Source organism: Choloepus didactylus, chromosome 7 (genome assembly GCF_015220235.1).
Source record: "Choloepus didactylus isolate mChoDid1 chromosome 7, mChoDid1.pri, whole genome shotgun sequence".
Taxonomy (NCBI): domain Eukaryota; kingdom Metazoa; phylum Chordata; class Mammalia; order Pilosa; family Megalonychidae; genus Choloepus; species Choloepus didactylus.
The window spans coordinates 41,767,941-41,793,018 of NC_051313.1; the positions used below are offsets into that span (position 1 = coordinate 41,767,941).

At 38.0% G+C, this 25,078-nt stretch overlaps 1 protein-coding gene across 1 annotated transcript in view; it reads right to left on the reverse strand.

The window, feature by feature from the left end:
* Nucleotides 1–25,078, reverse strand: part of ARMC2 (armadillo repeat containing 2) — a 170,576-nt gene that overhangs the window by 132,170 nt on the left and 13,328 nt on the right.

The following is a 25,078-nucleotide window of genomic DNA, read 5'->3' on the forward strand; positions in this document are numbered from 1 at the left end:
CTTCAGCCTGGCCCAAATCTACTGTCTCATCGGTCTGTCTCACAGACTGTGTTATATAAATAACACTTTCTTCATTGGTTTGTTTTTTTTTTCAATTCTATTCTAATTAAATATTCTACTGTCCTGCTTAGCATATGTGAAAAAAAGCAGATTAACCATGATGGAAAACAGAAACTGCCCAGAAAAGTTACTATAAAAATAGGTATTGTAAATTCAACATGCTCTGCAGACTTTCTGTATTCAATTCAGTTAAAAACACATTTATTGGTATTACTTAATGGATACAGAGATTTCGTTTGGGGTGATGAAAAAGTTTTGGTAATAGATGGTGGTGACTGTAAATGTAATAAGTGCCACTGAAATGTACACCTAAAAATGAATAAAATGGCAAATTTTATGCACTATATATGTTACCACAGTAAAAAAAAACAGATTAAAAAAATTATTGCACACCTATATGAGTCAAGCACTGTGTGGAATATAAATTTAACCTCTACATATTTTGGACTCCACAAATCTAATTTTAAAAAGAGAACTAAAAAATTAAAAATGTTTTAATTAAGAAGTCATAAAACATATGATCTTACTGATATGAACTAATTATAATAAGCAAACTTAGTGTTAGAATCTAGAATATGTTACCAGGGGATAGGATGGGGATAGAGGAAGGAGAGCTTATGCTTAATTTGTGCAGAATTTCTGTTTAGATTGATTCTGAATGTTTGGAAATGGATAGTGGTGATAGTAGCACATTACTATGAGTGTAATTAACAGTGCTGAACTGTGTTGGTGAATGTGGTTTAAAGGGGAAGTTTTGGGTCGTGTATGTTACTAGCAGGCAACTGAAAAGATAAAACATGGGACTGCATAAAACAGTATGCTGATTTGAAACTGTTATGTACCCCAGAAAAGCCATGCTCTTTTAATCCAATCTTGTGGGGACAGATCCAAAAGATTGGATCTTTTGATTAGGTTGTTTCCATGGAGATGTGACCCACCCAATTGAGGGTGGACATTTTGATTAGATTATTTCCATGGAGATGTGACCTCACCCATTCAAGATGGGTCTTAATTAGTTTACTAGAACTCTTAAGAGGGCTGAGGGAGCGAGAGAGAGTTCAAAGCCAACACAGACCCAGATGCTTGGAGAAGCACACAGAAAGGCATTTGGGGATGCTAAGCTAAGAGATGAAATTCAGTGTTTGCCCCCAAGAAGAAATAAGGAGGACCCACAGGAGAAGTTGAGAGACATTTTGGAGAGTGGCTAAGATACGTAATCCAGAGTTTGCCCCCAGGAGAAGCTAAGACAGAAGCTCAGAGACTTTTTGGAGAATGCTACTGAAACCAGAAGCTAAACCCAGGAAAAGCCCAGAAGACTCCGGCCATGTGCCTTCTCATGTGACAGAGGAATGCTAGATGCCATCAGCCTTTCTTCAGAGAAGGTATCTCACTTGTGATGTCTTAATGGGGACATTTTCATGGCTTCAGAACTGTAAATTTGTGAACTAATAAAGCCCCATTGTAAAAGCCAATCCATTTGTGGTACATTGCATTCCGGCAGCTTTAGCAAACTGGAACACACAGTGAACCCAGTTGTGGACGACGGACTGTGGTTAATAGTACAAATATACGAATGTTCTCTCATGAATTATAACAAATGTACGACACTATTACAAGGTGTTAATAATAGGGTGGTATGGGGGAAAAATACACCTAATGTAAACAATGGGCTATAGTTAGCAGTAATATTTTAATAGCCTTTCATCAATTGTTACAAAGGTACCACACTAATGCAAAGTGTCATCATGAAGGGGTATATGGGAACACTGTATTTTTTTACATGACTTCTGTAAACCTACAACTACTCAAATAAATAAATAAATAAATAAATAAACAACAATTTAAAAAATAACCCAAAAACATTGTGCTGAGTGAAAGAAACCAGCCACAAAGTACTACATATTCTATGATTCCATTTATATAAAATGCAAATACAAATATACCTATAGAGACAGAATTAGATTAGTGGTTAAGGAGGGCTGGGGAAGGAAAGAGGGATTGAGAGGTGATGGCTAAGGGGATGGGATTTTTCTTCTTGGAGAAATGAAAATGTGCTAAACTTGACTGTGGTGATGAATGCACAACTTGGTAATTATACTAAAAGCCACTGATTGTACATTTAGTATGGTATGTGAATATATCTCAGTAAAATGGCTTTAAAAAGTCACAAAGCACAAAGGCAAGACGTTGTCTTGGGCTTATGATATAAAAATGCTTTCTCTTTTACATCTCAAGAATGCTACTCTGATGCTCCTTAGAAAAGGAACATTACTGGCAAAATTCCAATTCCTTGAAAGATTTTTAAAATTTTTAAAATTACCTGTGCCCAACACTGCACCCACCCTCCTCCCCAGAGCTTCCTCTAGTCTACCCTCCAGATGGTGGCTGCCTCCCCACCAGGGCCAGAGCCTCCCAGGGGTCCAAGCTCCTGGTGGTTCTGTTGTGTCTGTCTATGAAAGAGCAATCGTACAGCAGCAAGTGCTGTTAGCTCTCAAACCCAAATTAATTGAGTTACCATTCCTGAAGTCACTTCCATAACATGTGAAATGAGAAACTACATAATGAATAAGTTAACCAACTATTTTTTTTTAATCCAGTGTGAAACTCAAATAGGATAACTTGGAAAAAGGAGTGAGGTTATCTATCACATATGATGCATAATCTCGAACACTCATTTTTTCGTATATATTAAATAGAACATAGACATCTATATTAGAGTTCTCCTTCAAAGAAGCTACTTATTTCAATAAAGATGGCATTCTTCAAATTATTTTTTTATTTCCTTTTGCTCATTTGCATCCAGAATCAGTTTATAAACCAGGCAAGGAAAATTAGTTTTATGACTGGAGAGACGCATTTCTCTAATGAAAAGGTATAAATGATCAGCATAATCTAGAGGAAGGAGTAAATGACTTTGGGATCAAACAGACCTGGAGCGGAACCTACTTACAAGTTCTGTAAACTTGGACAAGCCATTTACTTCTGTGAACTTCCCCAAATATAAAATGGAAAAAGTAGTCCCCTTCTTCCAAGATCAGTGAGAGAATCAAATGAGATGACATTAGAGGTACAGGAAATCTAGCTCCCTTCCCCATGCAAGTTGATCACACTGATTTTTTAGATTTGGTTCCAAGTTACTTTTAACTCTTCCCAAAAGTCAAGGCTCTGAATCTGGTCGACCAAGACAGTGGCATTAGACACTCCAGAGTTCTGTTACCCTACAGAATTTTGATCAACTAGCAAAAACTGGCAGAGCCTTCTTCCTCAAAACTCCTGAAAACAGTTAAAGGCTTGTAGTAACTGGATGACAGCAGAATCAAGAAAATGCAGCTTTAAAAATAGTAGGAGAAATGGACTACACCAATACCATGGGTCAATAATAGGAGGGAGATAAGAGGTATTGGAGGATTTGGGTTTTCTTTTTTCTTTTTATTTTTTTTCTGAAGTAATGAAAATGTTCTAAAATTGATCACAGGGTTATATGCACAACTATGTGATGATACTGTGAGCCAGCGATTATATTCTTCAGATGGTTTGTGTGGTGTGTGAATATATCTCAATAAAACTGCATTAAAAAAATAGTAGGAAAAGTTTGTGGCACCCTTCTGGCCCCTCCCCTAATAGCTCCCCAGTGCAATGTGGAGCCAGCCTGTGATCCTATTGTAGGTCCCTGGCCCTGTTCTGGAGGGAGCAGAGTAACCCCTATGTGCATATGGGCTGCCGATATGTCAGTGTTGATCTATCAGGTGACAGCCTGAAAGACTGAACCAGGAGATTCATCTGGGTTTGTCCTCCCAGACCTTGTCTTGCAGGCAGAAGCAGCTTGCAGTAAGCTAAGCAGTATAAGAAAAAAAATTAGGTAAAAGCACCTGGAGCAAAGGACTACCTGTTTTTTTAAGTCATACAATTGATCATCTGGAAGGGGGAGAAAGTATATTTCATAGGGAGTAGAGATGGCATTCAAATTCCTATAAATAGGAGTATTCCTAAGGCAACAAGCAAGCAAAAGCCTGAAAAAAGAGGTGGGTTCAGAAAAGATGGAGAGGACTCTGAACTTCATTTTCTCCTCAGGCTCTTCTTCAAGAAAGGAGGGCTAAACTCTGAAGGAGGGCACCAGCCAATGCAGAGCCAATTTGCAAAGTCTATGAAAGGTGTTGTTTTGCATTGGTTTGTTTGTGTTAGCTCCAAGCACTCATGGAAAACTTTTTTATATCACTATCTTGATACAAACGTAAGGAACAAACAGCTTGGGGTATAATGCCAGAGTTAGCACTCAAAATATTAAAATATACGGTGTACAATAAAAGACTACAAGGCAAACAAAGACATGGGAAATGATAGCCCATCCAAAGGAACAAGATAAAAATCCAGAAACTATCAACAAAGAAAACCAGACTTTGGACACAGCAAACAAAGACCTTGAAAAATGATCCTAAATGTGCTCAAGGAGATAAAGGAAAACTTAGAGAAAGAACTGAAGGATATCAGGAAAATGATGAATGTACAACATAAAAATCTCAACAAAGAGAATTTTTAAAGGAACCAAACAGAAATACTAGAGTTGAAGACAACAATAACTGAAATGAAAAATTCCCGACACTTTCAACAACAGACTGGAACTAACAGAAGAAGATCAGTATTCTTAAAGATAAGACAATTGAAGTGATTCAGGCAGAGAAGCAAAAATTACAAAGAATTTTTGAAAGTGAACAGAGCCTCAGAGACTTGTGGAACACCACCAAGCATAACAATACACGTATTATGGGAGTCCCAGAGGAGACAAAAGAAAGGGGCAGAAGGAATATTCAAAGAAATAATGGCAGAAAACTTCCCTAACCTAATGAAAGATATGAATATGCACCTTCAAGAATCCCAACGAACCCCAAACATGATAAACCCAAAGAGAACAACACCCAGACACATAGTAGTCAAACTGTTGAATGCCAAGGACAAGGAGAGAGTTCTGAAGGCTATGAAAGAAAACAACATATTACATTAAAGGAGTCCCAATCAGATTAACTGGCCGATTTCTGATCAGAAATCATGGAAGCAAGAAGGTAGGGGGACAAAATATTTAAAGTGCTAAAAGAAAACAACTGATAACCAAGAAGATTATATATAGTGAGACTATCTTCCGAAATGAGTGAGAGATTAAAAGATTCCCAGGTAAAGAAAAGCTGAGGATGTTCCTCACCACTAGACTTGTCCTATAAGCAATGCTAAAGGAAACTCATCAGACTGAAGGAAAAGACACTAGACAGTAGATCAAAGTGACATAAAGAAACAAAGACCTCTGGTAAAGGTAACTATATCAGTAATTATAAATGCTAATATATTGTATTGTATTTTTTTTGGCATGTAACTCCACTTTTTACTGCTTACAGGTTCTAAAATACATATTCATAAAAAGTAATGATAAATTGTTTTGGACACACAATGTATAAAGATATAATCTGTAACAAATACAACAAAAAGGTGGGGGATGGAGGCATATAGGAACAGTGTATGTGTATGCTACTGAAGTCAAGTTGGTATCAAAACAAATGTGATTGTTATAGATTTAGGATGTTAAATTAAAACCCATGGTAACCACAAAGAAAATATATGAAAAATATATACATAGAAAATGAGAAGGGACTTAAAATGAAACACTACAAAAAATCAAATAAATACGAAAGTACATATTAATGGAATAATTGAGAGACAAAAAAAGATATACGACCTACAAAGACCAAATAGCAAAATGACAGAAGAAAGTCCTGAATTATCAGTAGTTATCTTATGTAAATGGATTAAACTCTCCAGTCAAAAGGCAGAGATTGGCAGAAAGGATAAAAATACATGACCCAGCTACATGCTGTATAAAAGACTCACCTTAAATTCAAAGATACAAGCAGGTTGAAAGTGAAAGGAAGAAAAAATATACTGGGGTAACTATACTATTATCAGATAAAGCAGAATAAGTATAAAACTGTTTTAAGGAACAAAGAAGGTCAGTATATACTTATAAAGGGGTCAATTCAACAAGAAGACATAGCAGTTATAAATATATATGCACCTTATGGCTGAGCCCAAAATATCTGAAGCAAATATTGACAGATTTGAAGGAAGAAATAGTTCTTCATCTATAGTAGGAGAGAGTTCTATACACCACTTTCAATAATGGATTGAACATCGAGACAGAATATCAATAAGCAAATAGAAGACTTGAACAACACTATAAACCACCAGTCCTAACATATAGAGAACACTTCACTCAACAGCAGCAGAATACACATTCTTCTCTAGAGCACATGTATCATTCCCCAGGATAGACTATGTGTTAGGTCACAAAACAAATCTCAATAAATTCAAAAATGTTGAAATCATACAATGTATCTTCTCTGACCACAACAGAATGAACCTAGATATCAATAACAAAAGAAGAATTGGAAAATTCACACATATGTGGAAACTGAAAAACACACCCTAAAACAACTAGTAGGTCAAAGACAAAATCAAAAGGAAAAATCTTGAGAGAAAAGAAAATGAAAGCACAATATACCAAAACTCAAGGGAGACAGTAAAGGCAGTGATGAGAGGAAATTTATAGCTCTAATCTTCAATTAAAAAAAGAATCAAGATCTCAAATCAGAGACAACTAGAAGATCTAGAAAAAAAGTGTAAACTGCATCCAAAGTGAGCAGAGGGAAGGAAATAACAAAGATTAGAGCACAGATGGATGGAATAGAGAATCAAAAATACAGTAGAATCAATGAAACTAAAAGCTGTTTTCTTGAAAAGATCAATAAAATTGAGAATTCCTTAGCTAGGCTGACAAAGAAAAAAGAGAGAGGATGCAAATAACAAAAATAAAAAATGGAAGGGGAAACACGACTACCCATTCCACAGAAATAAAAAGGATACAATGAACAATTGTATACTAACAAATAGATGACTTCAATGAAATGGACAAATTCCTAGAAACATACAAAGTACCTACACTGCCTCAAGAAGAAACAGAGTATCTCAACAGACCAAAACAAGAGCTTGAATCAGTAATCTAAAGCCTCCCAACAAAGAAAACTCCAGGACCAGGTGGCTTCACTGGTGAATTTTACCAAACATTCCAGGAAGAATTAAGACTAATCCTGTTCATACTCTTCCAAAAAACTGAAGAAGGAACACTATCTAACTCATTCTATGAAGCCAACATTCCCTAATACCAAAGCCAGATAAACATACAATAAGAAAAGAAAACGTCACACAAATCTCTCTAATGAATATAGATGCAAAAATCCTCAACAAAATACTTGCAAATTGAATTCAACAGCACATTAAAACAATTACACAATATGACCAAGTGGGTTTTATTTCAGGTATGCAAGGGTGGTTCACCACAAGAAAATCAATTTGTGTAATACACCACATTAACAATTCAAAAAGGAAAAACCGCATCATCATCTCAATTGATGCAGAAAAGGTATTTGGCAATCTTCAGCACCCTTTCATGATAAAAACATGGTAAAATACTAACAAACTGATTCTAACAGCATATTAAAAGAATTATATACCATTATCAAGTGGGATTTATCCCAGGTATGCAAAAGTTGTTCAACATAAGAAAATCAATTAATGTATTACAACACATTAACAGAATGAAGGAAAAAAACACATAAATGTCTCAATTGACACAGAAAAGGCATTTGCCAAAATCCAACCTCCCTTCTTGATAAAAACACTTTTAAAAATAAGAGTAAAAGAAAACTTCTACATGGTAAATGGCATTTATGAAAAACCCACATCTAACTTCATACTTAATGGTGAAAGACTGAAAGCTTTCCTTCTAAGATCAGGTACAAGACAAGGATTCCTACTGTCACCACTGTTATTCAACATTGTACTGGAAGTTCTAGGCAGAGCAATTGGGCAAGAAAAAGAAAATAAAGGCATCCAGATTGTAAAGGAAGGAGTAAAATTTTCCTCATTTGTAGATAACATGATCAGATTTATAGAAAATCCTGAAAACTCCACAACAAAGCTACTAGAGCCAATAAAAAAATTAAGCAAAGATCAATGCACAAAAGTCAGTAATGTTTCTATACAGTACAAATGAACAATCTGAAAAGGAAGTCAAGAAAAAATTCCATTTACAATAGCAAATGAAAGAATCAAACATCTAGGAATAAATTTCATCAAGGATGTAAAGGAAAACTAAAAAACACCACTAAAAAGATCAAAGAATATCTAACTAAATATTGGATTGGAAGATTAAATATTCCAAAGATGTCAAATCTACCCAGAGTGATTTACAGATTCAACATGATCCCAATAGAAATGTGAACACCCTTCTCTGCAGAAATGGAAAAGTCTATCATCAAATTTATATGGAAGGGTAAGGGACCCCCATTAGCCAAAAATATCTTTAAAAAGTAGAACAACCTTGGAGGACTCATACTTCCTGATTTTAAAACTTACTACAAAGCTAGAGTTATCAAAACAGCTTGTTATTTGCACAAAGACAGCCATATTGACCAATGGAATGAATTGAGGGTTCAGAAATAAATCCTCACATCTATGGGCAACTGATTTTTGACAAGGATGCCAAGTCCACTCAAATGAGAAAAGAATAATCTCTTCAACAAATGGTGCTGGGGAAACTGGATATCTATATGCAAATGAATGAAGTAGACCACTACCTCACAGCATATACAAAAATTAATCAAAGATCTAAAAATGGATCAAAGAACTCAAACTATAAAACTCCTAGAAGAAAACATAGGGAAGCATCTTCAGAACATCGTGTTAGGCAATGGTTTCTTACTTTACATCAAAAGCACAAACAACAAAGAGAACCTAAGATGGCGGCTAGGTGAGACAGGGCAAAAAAACAGCTCCATGAAGAATACTAGATGGAAGCCAGAAAGTGACCCAGAACACCAGTTCCAGCATAGCACCAGCCAGACAAGGTCTGCTAAATCCACAGGGAACGTGTATTTGGTGACACCAGGAGCCTGCATTCTAAAATGAGTGAGTGAGCCAGCTGAAAGTCCGGCAGCCGCGCTGTTGTGTGGGGAAATGGTGGGCTGGCGTTTGGAGACAGACTAGTTCTTTAAAAAAAAAAAAAAAAAAAAAAAACGCCCAGGAGCGACTGCAGATAAGACGGGCAGAGCTGTGCAGTGAAGCATGGCGGGAGTGGGCTGGGCTAATGTCTTGGTGTCTGGCATGCAGGATACCCCTTCCCATATCTGCTGCTGATTGTCTTGAGACCAGGGGAACAGAGGGGAGCCAAAAGGAGGAAAAAACCTCATTCCTTGCAGCCATCTCCCCGACAGGCTGGGGATACTCCTGCCCGGGGCCAGACCCACAGCCCAGAGCCGCGCCAAGAAACCCAGTGTGACGGGGAGTGTTTCCCGCAGCACCGCTCACACACCACAGTATCGGCCATGGACAGTGGCCTTTAATGCACCCACGGCTGATTGTTCCGGAGCTGGGAGGGCGGAGCTGTGTGAAAAGGGGAAAGTTAACGTGTCCTATTCAACCATCTTTGAAGCGGGCTGGGAGCGCCCCTGCATGGCCCAGCGACCTAGGGCTTCCCTGGTGGGCCAGTACACACTTTGATGTGGTGCAGCACTCCCTCAGCAGAGGTCCTGGAAGAGCACAGCTGGGAAGGGGGAACCGCTTGGAAATCCCAGGGACCCTACGCAAATACCAAGGACTTGTGGGTCAGCAGCAGAGACAATCTGTGATGAGACTGAAATGAAGGTTTAGACTCTTGCAACAGCCTTAAATCTCTGGGAACACCTGGGAGGTTTGATTATTAAAGCTGCCCTGCCTCCCTAACCACCCAGACACATGCCCCACATTCAGGGCAGACAGCACCAACAACACACCTAAATTTACTGCACCAGTTGAATCCCACAAGAATCAGATCCCCACAAACCACAAAGACAAAGTTGGGGAGAACTGACTTGAGGAGAATAGGTGACTCACAGACACCATCTGCTGGTTAGTTAGAGAAAGTGTACACCACCAAGCTGCAGTTCTGACAAATTAGAGATCAAGTAAAGCAAATGCCAAGAGGCCAAAAACAACAGAAAATCTTAAAGCATATGATAAAACCAGACGATATGGAGAACCCAAACCCAAACACCCAAATCAAAAGATCAGAAGACACACAGTACTTGGCACAATTAATCAAAGAACTACAGACAGACAACGAGAGCATGGCACAGGATATAAAGGACATGAAGAAGAGCATGGCACAGGATATGAAGGACATAAAGAATACCCTAGAAGAGCATAAACAAGAAATTGCAAGAGTAAATTAAAAAACAGAAGATCTTATGGAAATAAAAGAAACTGAGGCCAAATTAAAAAGACTCTGGATACTCATAATACAAGATTAGAGGAAGGTGAACAACGACTCAGCCTCCTCGAGGACCACAGAACAGAAAATGAAAGAACAAAGGAAAGAATGGAGAAAAAAATTGAAAAAATTGAAACGGATCTCAGGGATATGATAGATAAAATAAAACATCCAAATTTAAGACTCACTGGTGTCCCAGAAGGGGAAGAGAAGGGTAAAGGTCTAGAAAGAGTATTCAAAGAAATTGTTGGGGAAAACTTCCCAAACCTTCTACACAATATAAATACACAAAGCATAAATGCCCAGTGAACTCCAAATAGAATAAATCCAAATAAACCCACTCCGAGACATATTCTGATCAGACTGTCAAATACTGAAGAGAAGGAGCAAGTTCTGAAAGCAGCAAGAGAAAAGCAATTCACCACATACAAAGGAAACAACATAAGACTAAGTTGTGACTACTCAGCTGCCACCATGGAGGTGAGAAGACACTGGCATGACATATTTAAAATTCTGAGAGAGAAAAATTTCCAATCAAGAATACTTTATCCAGCAAAACTCTCCTTCAAATTTGAGGGAGAGCTTAAATTTTTCACAGACGAACAAATGCTGAGAGATTTTGTTAATAGAAGACCTGCCCTACTTCAGATACTAAAGGAAGCCCTACCAACAGAGAAACAAAGAAAGGAGAGAGAGATACAGAAAATTTTAACAGATATTTATAGAATATTACATCCCAGGTCACAGGGACACACATTCTTCTCTAGTGATCACGGATCTTTCTCCAGAATGGACCGTATGCCGGGATATAAAAACAAGCCTCAATAAATTAAAAAAAAAAAAAAAATGAATTTTTTCAAAGCACATTCTCTGACCACAATGGAATACAAATAGAAGTCAATAACCATCAGAGACTTGGAGAATTCACAAACACCTGGAGGATAAAAATGAGGTGGAGATACAAACATTCTTGGATAACCAAAAGCTGAGGGACTTCACCACCAGTAGATCAGTCCTATAAGAAATGCTAAAGGGAGCTGAGCAGGCTGAAAGGAAGGGACACTAAACAATTGACTGAAACTACATGAAGAAATAAAGATTACCAATAAAGATCACATGGTAAATATAAATACCAATACTACTGTATTTTTTATTTGTAACTCCACTATTTACTTCTTACAGGATCTAAAAAACATAAAGTGTAATGATAAATCAGTGGTTTTGGACTCAATGTAAAATAAGTAATTTTTTACAAGAACTATATAAAGATGGGGGAATGAGGGAGTACAGGAACATAGTTTATGTGTCCTATTGAAGTTAAGTTGGTATCAAAGAAAAACAAGATTATTATAGATTTAAGATGTTAAATTTAAGCCCCACGGTAAACACAAAGAAAGTAGCAGAGAATATGACCATAGAGATGAAAAGTAGAGTAGGGATTCTCAGAAGTGGGGGAAGGGGCAATGGGGAGTTAAGAAATGAGTGTAGGGTTTCTGTTTGGGGTGAAGGAAAACGTCTAGAAATGGATGGTGGGAAGGTGATAGCATTGCAACATTCTAAATGTGATTAATCCCACTAATGGAATGCTAGGGAGGAGGTGGAATGGGAAGATTTAGGTTGTATGTATGTTTCCACAATTGAAAAAAAAAAAAGACAGTCTAAATATATGACAATTAAATGTCAAAGATGTTCCTGGATGGGATCTGAAGATGGAGGAGAGGAGGCTCAAAGGGACACAGATGGGACATAAGAAAAAAAAATGAAATATAGAATGTAAGCTTTTTATCAATGTTGAATTTCTTGAACTTCTTAGCTATGCTTAATGGGATTGCATAAAAGAATGTTCTTGTCCATGGGAAAGGTATATGTGAATTATATTGTTTGTTCAAAGATGTGTGCAACTTGCTCTCATATGTTCAGAGGACAGAGCAATAGATGATGGATGATAGATAGGGAGGGAGGGAAGGAGAGAGGAGGGAAAGAAAGAAATGGTGGTGTGACAGGATGTTAAAGGTGGTGGATTGGGGTATCAGGGGAGGGGGGAGGGGTATGCTGGAGTTCTATGTATGGGGTTCGTACTGTTTTTGCAGCTATTCCTGTAAGTTTGAATTTATTTCAAAATAAAATTTATTAAAAAAAAAAGCACAAACAACAAAAGAAAAAATAGATAAGCGAGACTTCATAAAAACTAAAAGCTTTTGTCCATCTAAGGACTTCATCATGAAACTAAAATGAGAACCTACAGAATGGAAGAAAATATTGGGACCAAATATCCAATAAGGGTTTAATATCAAGAATATCTAAAGAAACCCTACAACTCAGCAACAAAAGGACAAATAATCCAATTTAAAAATAGGCAAAAGACTTGAATGGACATTTCTCCAAAGAAGATATACAAATAGCCAAAAAGCACATGATAAAGGTGCCATTAGGGAAATGCAAATCAAAACACAAAGAGATACCATTTCAATACCTGCTAGAATGGCTACTATTTAAAAAACAGAAAATAAAAGTATTAGAGAAGACATGGAGAAATAGGAATATTCCTTCATTGTTGGTGTGAATGTAAAATAGTGCAGCTGCTATGGAAAACAGTTTGGCGGTTCCTCAGAAAGTTAAGTACAGAATTACTATATGACCCAACAATCCCACTTCTAGGTATATACCCAAAAATAATCGATAGTAGAGACTCAAACAGATAGTTACACACTATGTTAATAGCAGCATTATTCATAAATGCCAAAAGATGGAAGCAACCCAAGTATACATCAACCAATGAATGGATAAACAAAATGTGGTATTATTCAGCTATTAAAAATAATGAAGGTCTGAGACATGCAACAACATGGATGAACCTTGAAGACATCACGTTGCATAAAATGAGCCTGACCTAAAGGATAAATATTGAATACTGTATGATCTCAATGATATGAAATAATTAGAATAAGCAAATTCACGGAGTCAACAACTAGAATATAGATTACCAGAGGCTGGGGAGGGGGTAGTAAATGTGTAGTTAAGCCTTAATTGGCACAGAATTTCTGTTGGGGTGATGGAAAAGTTTGGTAATGGGTGGTGGTAACAGTAACACAACATTGAATTATTAAACACTGAATTATATATATGAATGTGGTTAAACGGGGAAATTTTATGTTGTATAAATGTTACCAGAATAAAAATTATAAAGCAAACATAGAACTTACAACACAAATGGTGAACCTTAATGTAAACTATGGACTATAGTTAATAGCACAATTACAATAATATTTTTTCATCAATTGTAAGAAAGGTACCATACTAATGCAAGTTGTTAATAATGGGTTGATGGGGGGATGTGGAATGATTTTCCTGCAAGATTTTTCTGTAAACCTACAACTTCTCCAATAAAAAAAAATATTTAAAAAAAAGTCAAGGCCCTAGCCTCTGACAACCTTGCTGGACTAAAGAATCTTATAAAAAGGGACTATTTCGGGGACAACACTAATATGTCTATAAATTTTATTATATTTGTTTAATAACAGTCACTTTACCTTTTAGTCTCCCTAATTGTTGTAAAATATTCATAAAAATATGACTAATCATGAAAAAATAAAACTTAATAGTATCATATAGAAAAATAAATGCTTTAGACACAATTATGAAAGATGAGATACCTAAGGATAATATTAATATCGAATGTAGATTCAAGATCTTCTTTTTGTAAAATGTCTGAACTCTTCAGGTACCTTGAAACTAGAAAAGAGATCAAGAAGTCTTCCAAATAATAATGCAGATAAAGTAAATAACTTCTTTTACAGATGCCTTAACTGTCATGTTTTGGGTACTAAATAAAAGATCTTATATAAAAGAAAAATATGATTTTGCAGAACTAAATTTTACTCCAAAGAAAGTAACTGAATCATCTCTGAATGGCAAGATAAAGCCCCCTAACTGCTCCTTGATAAAAGGCACTATTTTCCTAGTACAAAATTAGTAATTGTTCATAAAACCAACATCTAATTCCATTTTACTACTGACCTTTAATAAATTATTTATCCTATTTCAACATTTATTTCAGCAGACTATGTAAAATATATGGTGATACAGGTAAAGCATTTTTAATTCTTTAAGAGAAAACTACTAAACAAGACATCAATTTCTTTCATGCTAACTTCTGCAGAATGTTCTACTTTGTGGAACAAAATGGCTTTTACAATGAAAACCAGTAAAAAATTTTTTCTTATAAAATCTGCATTATTTTAGAATTCAGAAAATGTTTCAAGTAAATCAAGTTTTTCCCTTAACAACGTTCCCTTCCTCACATTTTGTTTTGTGACACTGATCAGTGAATTGAGTATAAAATCAAGGACACTTGGAAAGTCAGATTTTAAGGTTTGTTTCGGCTGATAAAACTTTTAGAACTCACTGAAGAAAGAAAAGATTATTTTCACAGAACAACTCAACCAAGGAAGAAGCAATCCACAGATCTCTGAAAGAATCTGCCCGGCCATGACTCAACCCAGCACTGTGCTTCCTCTGGATCACGGGACCAGGGCTGGCCCCGTCTTACAAGACTGGGAATGGGACCCAACGGCAACTCACCTCAGAGGCACAGTTGCTCGTGAATTAATTTGGAAAGCAACAGAACACACACATACACACACACATGCTCACACACCCCACAATAAAAGACCTCTTGGAAGTCAGAAAGTAAATATTAAAAATTTTCCCAAGCATATAACCTCTGAGATTTGGCAAGTCTACATGCATTTCTACACTGTGATTTTCTCCACAGGCAATCTGGGCTCCTCTGTCACTCCTAGGATGTGACTTGCTGCTGAAATGCTACCATTTGTTTTAGAAATAGTGAAAGAAAGAACACTGCTTTGACATTCTCACTACACTTTTCCTTGTCCAGGACCTCGCCCATCCCTAAGGTATAAATGGGTTCCCAAGTCACTTTCTTTGTAAATTATATTAAATATTTTATTTCACTTGTTAAATGCTTGGAGCTTGGTTCATATAAAATATAAAAAACTGTCCAAACTAATCTCTGCTGTTAGAAACCAGGAGAGTAGTTACCCTGGGGAGCCATGGCCGAGAGTGGGGATGACAGGGGTTTCTGGGGTGTGGTAATGATCTACTTTTTCTTTTTGAATGCTGGTTACACAACTGTTTAGTTTGTATAAATTTATCAAACTGCATGTTTATGATCTGTGTCTTTTCTGTATGTCAATAAAAATAATTGGAGCTTAAATAACTGGGCTTAAAATTTCAGGAAATGGGAAGAATTCTGTTTTGACAATAACAATGAAGAAAGATGAAATTTCATGTTTATTCATATGCCCACATCTCTTTTTCTAATTTATACAATCCAAAGTGAAAAAGCAGTCACTCCTGCATATGTAAATCTGAAAACCATCTATCCAGAGTAGCAGAATGAAAATAGGAATAACTACCACCCAACAGTCTCAGAACTGTTGTGGGAACATGGGGAGCTGCTAAGAAAGAAAGAAGATGCACCCAGACAGAACCATAAAGCAGGCAGATATAAATGCTAATGGAAGACTGCAAATTACAATGCTTTCCCTCCATCTTATGCCATTACAGGTGCTAGTGGGGACCCCAGTGAGGCAGTCAGGCCAGGGGGCCAAGGCCTGAGCATTCAGGAACCAGAAGAATCAACTTTTCCATCATTCTTGGCAGCCCTGGGCATTCCAGAGCGTGGGCAGCCCATCGCCTGCTGGCGGGCGTGGGGGTAGAAATTGATAGGAGGATAAAGGTACCAAAGCAAAGAGTTTAGCTAATCTGTTAAATGCAGGAGCTGAAATGGTTGCTGACTACCTTCTTCTCTGACTTAATACTGGGGGAGTAATTATTAAAAGACACACTAGCCTGAGAAAGTGTCCCCAACCCAAAAAGAACTGAAATTCTTCACAAATTCTTTCAGTAAAGGAGTTGTCTCCTTTTATCTATTCTCTATCCCTCAGCTCCTATTTCCCCTTATCTCCCTCCTTTGTCAATTGAGTGGTTACCCGAGTCAAAAGTTTCCTGAAAAGGTCAAGTGGATAGTAAAAGAAGGTGGAAGGGTAGGTAGCATGAGGCCATTTTCAGAATTTTTTGACTGGAAGCCCCAAATTTTAATTATTATTTAAAATGTAATAACCTAACATTGAGGACTGACAGTTTGGTATGCTGAGCCCTCTATCTTGGGACTTGCCTTTATGAAGCTCATTGTTGCAGAGAAGAGGCTAAACCTGCTTATAATTGTGCCTAAGAGTCTCCCCTGAGTGCCTCTTTTTGCTCAGAAGTGGCCCTCTCTCTCTAGCTAGGTCAACTTGGCAGGTGAACTCACTGCCCTCCCCCCTACATGGGATCTGACTTGCAGGGGTATAAATCTCCCTGGCAACGCAGGATATGCCTCCTGGGGATGAATCTGGACGCAACATCGTGGGATTGAGAACATCTTCTTGACCAAAAGGGGGATGTGAAATGAAATAAAGCTTCAGTGGCTGAGAGATTCCAAACGGAGTCAAGAGGTCACTCTGGTGGACATTCTTATGCACTATATAGATAACACTTTTTAGGTTTTAATATATTGGAATAGCTAGAAGTAAATGCCTGAAACTATCCAACTCCAACCCAGTAGACTTGATTCCTGAAGACAATTATATAACTATGTAACTTACACAGGGTGACAGTGTGATTGTGAAAACCTTGTGGATCACACTCCCTTTATCCAGTATATGGGTGGATGAGTAGAAAAACGGGGACAAATACTAAATGAAAAACAGGGTGGGATGAGGGGGATGACTTGGATGTCCTTTTTTACTTTTATTTTTTATTCTTATTTTTATTCTTTCAGGTATAAGGAAAGTGTCCAAAAATAGATTGGGGTGATGAATGCACAACTATATGATGGTACTGTGAACAGCTGATTGTATACCGTAGATGATTGCATGGTATGTGAATACATCTCAATAAAAACTGAATTTTTGAAAAATGTAATAACCTTAAGACATTCACATAATCCACTATAAAAACAACAACAAAAAATTCAAACTAAAGGAGTGATTTTACTTCAACATGGGGATTTCTTAGCCTACTTTTTTTTTTAAATATTCATTTTATTGAGATATATTCACATATCATGCAGTCATACAAAACAAACTGTAGATTTGATTGTTCACAGTACCATTACATAGTTGTACATTCATCACCAAAATCAATCCCCGATACCCTCATTACCACACACACAAAAATAACCAGAATAATAATTAAAGTGAAAAAGAGCAACTAAAGTAAAAAAGAACACTGGGTGCCTTTGTCTGTCTGTTTGTTTGTTTCCTTCCCCCACCTTTCCACTCATCCATCCACTAACTAGACAAAGGGGAGTGTGATCCCCATGGCCCCCCCAATCCCACCGTCCCCCCTCATAAGCCACATTTTTATACAATTGTCTTCAAGATTCATGGGTTCTGGGTTGTAGTTTAATAGTTTCAGGTATCCACCACCAGCTACCCCAATTCTTTAGAACCTAAAAAAGGTTGTCTAAAGTGTGCGTAAGAGTGCCCACCAGAGTGATCTCTCGGCTCATTTTGAAATCTCTCTGCCACTGAAGCTTATTTCATTTCCTTTCACATCCCCCTTTTGGTCAAGAAGATGTTCTCCATCCCACGATGCCGGGTCTACATTCCTCTCCGGGAGTCATATTCCACGTTGCCAGGGAGATTCACTCCCCTGGGTGTCTGGTCCCACGTAGGGGGGAGGGCAGTGATTTCACCTTTCAAGTTGGCTTAGCCAGAGAGAGAGGGCCACATCTGAGCAACAAAGAGGCATTCAGGAGGAGACTCTTAGGCACAAATATAGGGAGGCCTAGCCTCTCCTTTGCAGCAACCGTCTTCCCAAGGGTAAAACTTATGGTAGAGGGCTCAACCCATCAAACCACCAGTCCCCTATGTCTGTGGTCATGTTAGCAACCATCAAGGTAGGGCAGGCCAATACCCCTGCATTCTCCATCAGCTCCTCAAGAGGGCTCTGCATATTTTTTTCCTTGTTCTTTTTTTTTTTTAACTTTCCTTTTTTCCTAAATCAACTGTATGAAAAATAAAAATTTTTTTTTAAAAATTAAAAAAATATATACAATAAAAGAACATTTCAAAGAGACCATAACAAGGGTGTAAGAAAAAGACAACTAACCTAAGATAACTACTTTACTTCCAACATGTTCCTACTCTACCCCAAGAAAGTAACCTAATACAGCAACATTTCTGTGAACTTGTTCCTACTATACCCATCAGAAATTAATAGACCATAGTCATTCCTGGGCATTCCCAGAATGTTAAATTTACCCAAGATAGCTAATCTGTTCTTCTTGGATTATTGTTCCCCCTTCCTTAATTGCTCTCTATCGCTAGTTCCCCTACATTCTACATTCTAAACCATTTGTTTTACATTTTTAAAAGTTCACATTAGTGGTAGCATATAATATTTCTCTTTTTGTGCCTGGCTTATTTCGCTCAGCATTATGTCTTCAAGGTTCATCCATGTTGTCATATGTTTCACGAGATCATTCCTTCTTACTGCCGTGTAGTATTCCATCATGTGTATATACCACATTTTATTTATCCACTCATCTGTTGAAGGACATTTGGGTTGTTTCCATCTCTTGCTTAGCCTACTTTTATTTTACTTTTATTATCTGAGCCTAATACCTAATCCTGCATTCTAAGAACGGGACCAGGTTGTCAAGAACAAGGGTAACTCTAGAAATAAAGATTTGGGGGAAAGAATAGGACCAGCTGAATTAGTCTCAAAAAACTACAGCAACACTGAAAACAATTAATAGGAGTAAAATCACAGAATCATAGAATAAAGAGCCACTCTACAACAAGGTAGATCCATTTGGCTGCCAAACACAGGAGCTCACAGGGTAGCTGGCTCAAAAACAAGTGGTTTCCAATGTTGTAAGTATAAGAGGATATGCGTCAACAACTGCTGGTAAATTGTTTATGGCATATCAGATCATTCTTACTTTCTTCTGATCTTATTTTTGTTATCTACAATGTAAGAACAATTATAATCTTCCTCAAAGAATCATTCTGATGAGTACTTTAAAAATAAAAATGTAAGATACATTTGGGGACAACTGATCATTTGTATATGGAATATGTACTAAGTAATGTTAATCTTCTTAGCTGTGATAATGGTATTGTGGTTATGCAGGAGAATGTTCTTGTTCGTATGAGATGCTCGCATAAAATTTTTATTTATGAAGTCAAATAATGTCTGCAACTTACTTTCAAATAGTTCCTCAAAAACAAGGACACACACACAAACACACACACTATACAGTAATAAAACTGAGAAGACAGACTGACACCCCAATTCCTTGAAAGTCTAAGAAATTTGCATCACCAGGTACTTCTGGAAGCAGGGACATAAAAGGAGGTGTTACTAAAAAAAGGAAGACTGGCTGAGGGTCTGTATCTAAAACAATGACTTCCCTCACAGCTCCAAGCAGTCAGGCTACTGACTCCAGGAGAAGACGGGAGGTTTATTGGCTAGAAAGGGTAAAACAAAAGGTCTCTGACCTGGAGTAAGCAGGCATGGTTGAGTTATTATGAACATAGATATTAATTTAATATTTACATACTGAATGCTAGGAGCCCTTGTCTTCTTCCCCTACCTAGTTCCTGGGAGGCAAATCAGTCTTTATCCTTTAGGTAATAGCTCGGAAGATACTTCTGCAGATGACCTGACTAGCCCAAGAGGAAAACTCTAAAGATAGTGCCACTGGGGGTTTTACCAACAACACAGCACAGCCAGATCTCCCTAAACATGGGTGTGGGTAGGAGTATCCTTTATAGGTTGACCAACCTTATGTGCATGCTCCCTACTCCTACCTAAGAGCAGCCAAACAAAAAATCTAAGACATCAGAGGAAAGCCTCCAATATGAAAAACAGAGACCAAAACAAATGTAAAAATGCAACAGAGACTACAAAGGGATAAGAAAATGTAATTAAAAAGGCAAAACCATCATTAAATAAACTCAGATAAGACACAGCAACCATGAAATAAGAACTGGATAATATATTAAAAACAAGACCATTTAGGGGGAAAAAAGAGTTTTTGGAAATTAAAAATATGATAGCAGAAATGAGAAAAATTCGATAAAGGGATCGGAAGACAAAGTCTCTTCCAAAAAAAATATGGGAAACAGAAAAGAGAAAATAAGAAAATTGAAGTACGGGCCCAGGAGATATTAGATCTGAATCATATTTTCAGGAAGCAAGAATAGAATAGAGGGGAAGACACCACCACAGTAATTCAAGGACATTTCCTAGAGGTAAAGGGCATGAGATTCCACACTGAAAGGGCCCTTCAAGTGTCCAGCACAATGGATGAAAATGGACCTTACCCAAAGGCCTGTTGTGAAATTTTCTAACATTGGAAACGAAGAGAAAAATCCTACAAACGTCCAGAGAAGAAAAAACTTCCAGAAAGGAATCAAGGCCTCAAATAATTTAATTTCCAGGCACCCTTTCTCAAGAGGCTATTGGAGGGGAGGGCGGGGCAAGATGGCAGACTGGTGAGCTGTATGTTTTAGTTACTCCTCCAGGAAAGTAGGTAAAAAGCCAGGAACTGCGTGGACTGGACACCACAGAGCAATCTGTCTTTGGGCATACTTCATACAACACTCATGAAAACGTGGAACTGCTGAGATCAGCGAAATCTGTAAGTTTTTGCGGCCAGGGGACCCGCGCCCCTCCCTGCCAGGCTCAGTCCCGGGGGAGGAGGGGCTGTCAGCTCCGGGAAGGAGAAGGCAGAATTGCAGTGGCTGCTCTTATGGGAAACTCATTCTACTGATTCAAACTCCAACCATAGATAGACTGAGACCAGACACCAGAGACTCTGAGAGCAGCCAGCCCAGCAGAGAGGAGACAGACATAGAAAAAAAACAACACGAAAAACTCCAAAATAAAAGCAGAGGATTTTTCGAGTTCTGGTGAACACAGAAAGGGGAAGGGCGGAGATCAGGCCTTGAGGCGCATATGCAAATCCCGAAGCAAGGCTGATCTCTCTGCCCTGTCCACCTTTCCTTAATGGCCCTGATTGCTTTGTCTATTAGCATTTCAATAACCCATTAGATCTCTGAGGAGGGCCGTTTTTTTTTCTTTTTTTTTTTTTTTAAATCCTTTTTGCTTTTTCTAAAACAATTACTCTAAGAAGCTCAATACAGAAAGCTTCAAAGAATTGAAATTTGGGCACGTCAAGTCAAGAGCAGAACTAAGAGAGCTCTGAGACAAAAGGCAATATTCCAGTGGCTGAGAAAATTCACTAAACAACACAACTTCCCAAGAAAAGGGGGGTGTCCGCTCACAGCCACCATCCTGGTGGACAGGAAACACTCCTGCTCATCGCCAGCCCCATAGCCCAGAGCTGCCCCAGACAACCCAGTGTGACGGAAGTGCTTCAAATAACAGGCACACACCACAAAACTGGGCGTGGACATTAGCCTTCCCTGCAACCTCAGCTGAATGTCCCAGAGCTGGGAAGGGGGAGCAGTGTGAATTAACAGAGCCCCATTCAGCCATCATTTGAGCAGACTGGGAGCCTCCCAACACAGCCCAGCAGCCCAGAACTGCCCTGGGGGGACGGCACTCACCTGTGACATAGCACAGTCATCCCTCAACAGAGGACCCGGGGTGCACAGCCTGGAAGAGGGGCCCACTTGCAAGTCTCAGGAGCCATACGCCAATACCAAAGACTTGTGGGTCAGTGGCAGAGACAAACTGTGGCAGGACTGAACTGAAGGATTAGACTATTGCAGCAGCTTTAAAACTCTAGGATCATCAGGGAGATTTGATTGTTAGGGCCACCCCCCCTCCCCGACTGCCCAGAAACACGCCCCACATACAGGGCAGGCAACACCAACTACACACGCAAGCTTGGTACACCAATTGGGCCCCACAAGACTCACTCCCCCACTCACCAAAAAGGCTAAGCAGGGGAGATCTGGCTTGTGGAGAACAGGTGGCTCGTGGACGCCACCTGCTGGTTAGTTAGAGAAAGTGTACTCCACGAAGCTGTAGATCTGATAAATTAGAGATAAGGACTTCAACTGGTCTACAAACCCTAAAAGAACCCTATCAAGTTCAGCAAATGCCACGAGGCCAAAAACAACAGAAAATTATAAAGCATATGAAAAAACCAGACGATATGGATAACCCAAGCCCAAGCACCCAAATCAAAAGACCAGAAGAGACACACCACCTAGAGCAGCTACTCAAAGAACTAAAGATGAACAATGAGACCCTAGTACGGGATATGAAGGAAATCAAGAAGACCCTAGAAGAGCATAAAGAAGACATTGCAAGACTAAATAAAAAAATGGATGATCTTATGGAAATTAAAGAAACTGTTGACCAAATTAAAAAGATTCTGGACACTCATAGTACAAGACTAGAGGAAGTTGAACAACGAATCAGTGACCTGGAAGATGACAGAATGGAAAATGAAAGCATAAAAGAAAGAATGGGGAAAAAAATTGAAAAACTCGAAATGGACCTCAGGGATATGATAGATAATATGAAACGTCCGAATATAAGACTCATTGGTGTCCCAGAAGGGGAAGAAAAGGGTAAAGGTCTAGGAAGAGTATTCAAAGAAATTGTTGGGGAAAACTTCCCAAATCTTCTAAACAACATAAATACACAAATCATAAATGCTCAGCGAACTCCAAATAGAATAAATCCAAAAAAACCCACTCCGAGACATATACTGATCACACTGTCAAACACAGAAGAGAAGGAGCAAGTTCTGAAAGCAGCAAGAGAAAAGCAATTCACCACATACAAAGGAAACAGCATAAGACTAAGTAGTGATTACTCAGCAGCCACCATGGAGGCAAGAAGGCAGTGGCATGATATATTTAAAATTCTGAGTGAGAGGAATTTCCAGCCAAGAATACTTTATCCAGCAAAGCTCTCCTTCAAATTTGAGGGAGAGCTTAAATTTTTCACAGACAAAGAAATGCTGAGAGAATTTGCTAACAAGAGACCTGCCCTACTAGAGATACTAAAGGGAGCCCTACAGACAGAGAAACAAAGACAGGACAGAGAGACCTGGAGAAAGGTTCAGTACTAAAGAGATTCGGTATGGGTACAATAAAGCATATTAATAGAGAGAGGGAAAAATATGGCAAACATAATCCAAAGGATAAGATGGCCGATTCAAGAAATGCCTTCACGGTTTTAACGTTGAATGTAAATGGATTAAACTCCCCAATTAAAAGATATAGATTCGCAGAATGGATCAAAAAAAATGAACCATCAATATGTTGCATACAAGAGACTCATCTTAGACACAGGGACACAAAGAAACTGAAAGTGAAAGGATGGAAAAAAATATTTCATGCAAGCTACAGCCAAAAGAAAGCAGGTGTAGCAATATTAATCTCAGATAAAATAGACTTCAAATGCAGGGATGTTTTGAGAGACAAAGAAGGCCACTACATACTAATAAAAGGGGCAATTCAGCAAGAAGAAATAACAATCGTAAATGTCTATGCACCCAATCAAGGTGCCACAAAATACATGAGAGAAACATTGGAAAAACTAAAGGAAGCAATTGATGTTTCCACAATAATTGTGGGAGACTTCAACACATCACTCTCTCCTATAGATAGATCAACCAGACAGAAGACCAATAAGGAAACTGAAAACCTAAACAATCTGATAAATGAATTAGATTTAACAGACATCTACAGGACATTACATCCCAAATCACCAGGATACACATACTTTTCTAGTGCTCATGGAACTTTCTCCAGAATAGATCATATGCTGGGACATAAAACAAGCCTCAATAAATTTAAAAAGATTGAAATTATTCAAAGCACATTCTCTGACCACAATGGAATACAATTAGAAGTCAATAACCATCAGAGACTTAGAAAATTCACAAATACCTGGAGGTTAAACAACACACTCCTAAACAATCAGTGGGTTTAAAGAAGAAATAGCAAGAGAAATTGCTAAATATATAGAGACGAATGAAAATGAGAACACAACATACCAAAACCTATGGGATGCAGCAAAAGCAGTGCTAAGGGGGAAATTTATAGCACTAAACGCATATATTAAAAAGGAAGAAAGAGCCAAAATCAAAGAACTAATGGATCAACTGAAGAAGCTAGAAAATGAACAGCAAACCAATCCTAAACCAAGTACAAGAAAAGAAATAACAAGGATTAAAGCAGAAATAAATGACATAGAGAACAAAAAAACAATAGAAAGGATAAATATCACCAAAAGTTGGTTCTTTGAGAAGATCAACAAGATTGACAAGCCCCTAGCTAGACTGACAAAATCAAAAGAGAGAAGACCCATATAAACAAAATAATGAATGAAAAAGGTAACATAACTGCAGATCCTGAAGAAATTAAAAAAATTATAAGAGGATATTATGAACAACTGTATGGCAACAAACTGGATAATGTAGAAGAAATGGACAATTTCCTGGAAACATATGAACAACCTAGACTGACCAGAGAAGAAATAGAAGACCTCAACCAACCCATCACAAGCAAAGAGATCCAATCAGTCATCAAAAATCTTCCCACAAATAAATGCCCAGGGCCAGATGGCTTCACAGGGGAATTCTACCAAACTTTCCAGAAAGAACTG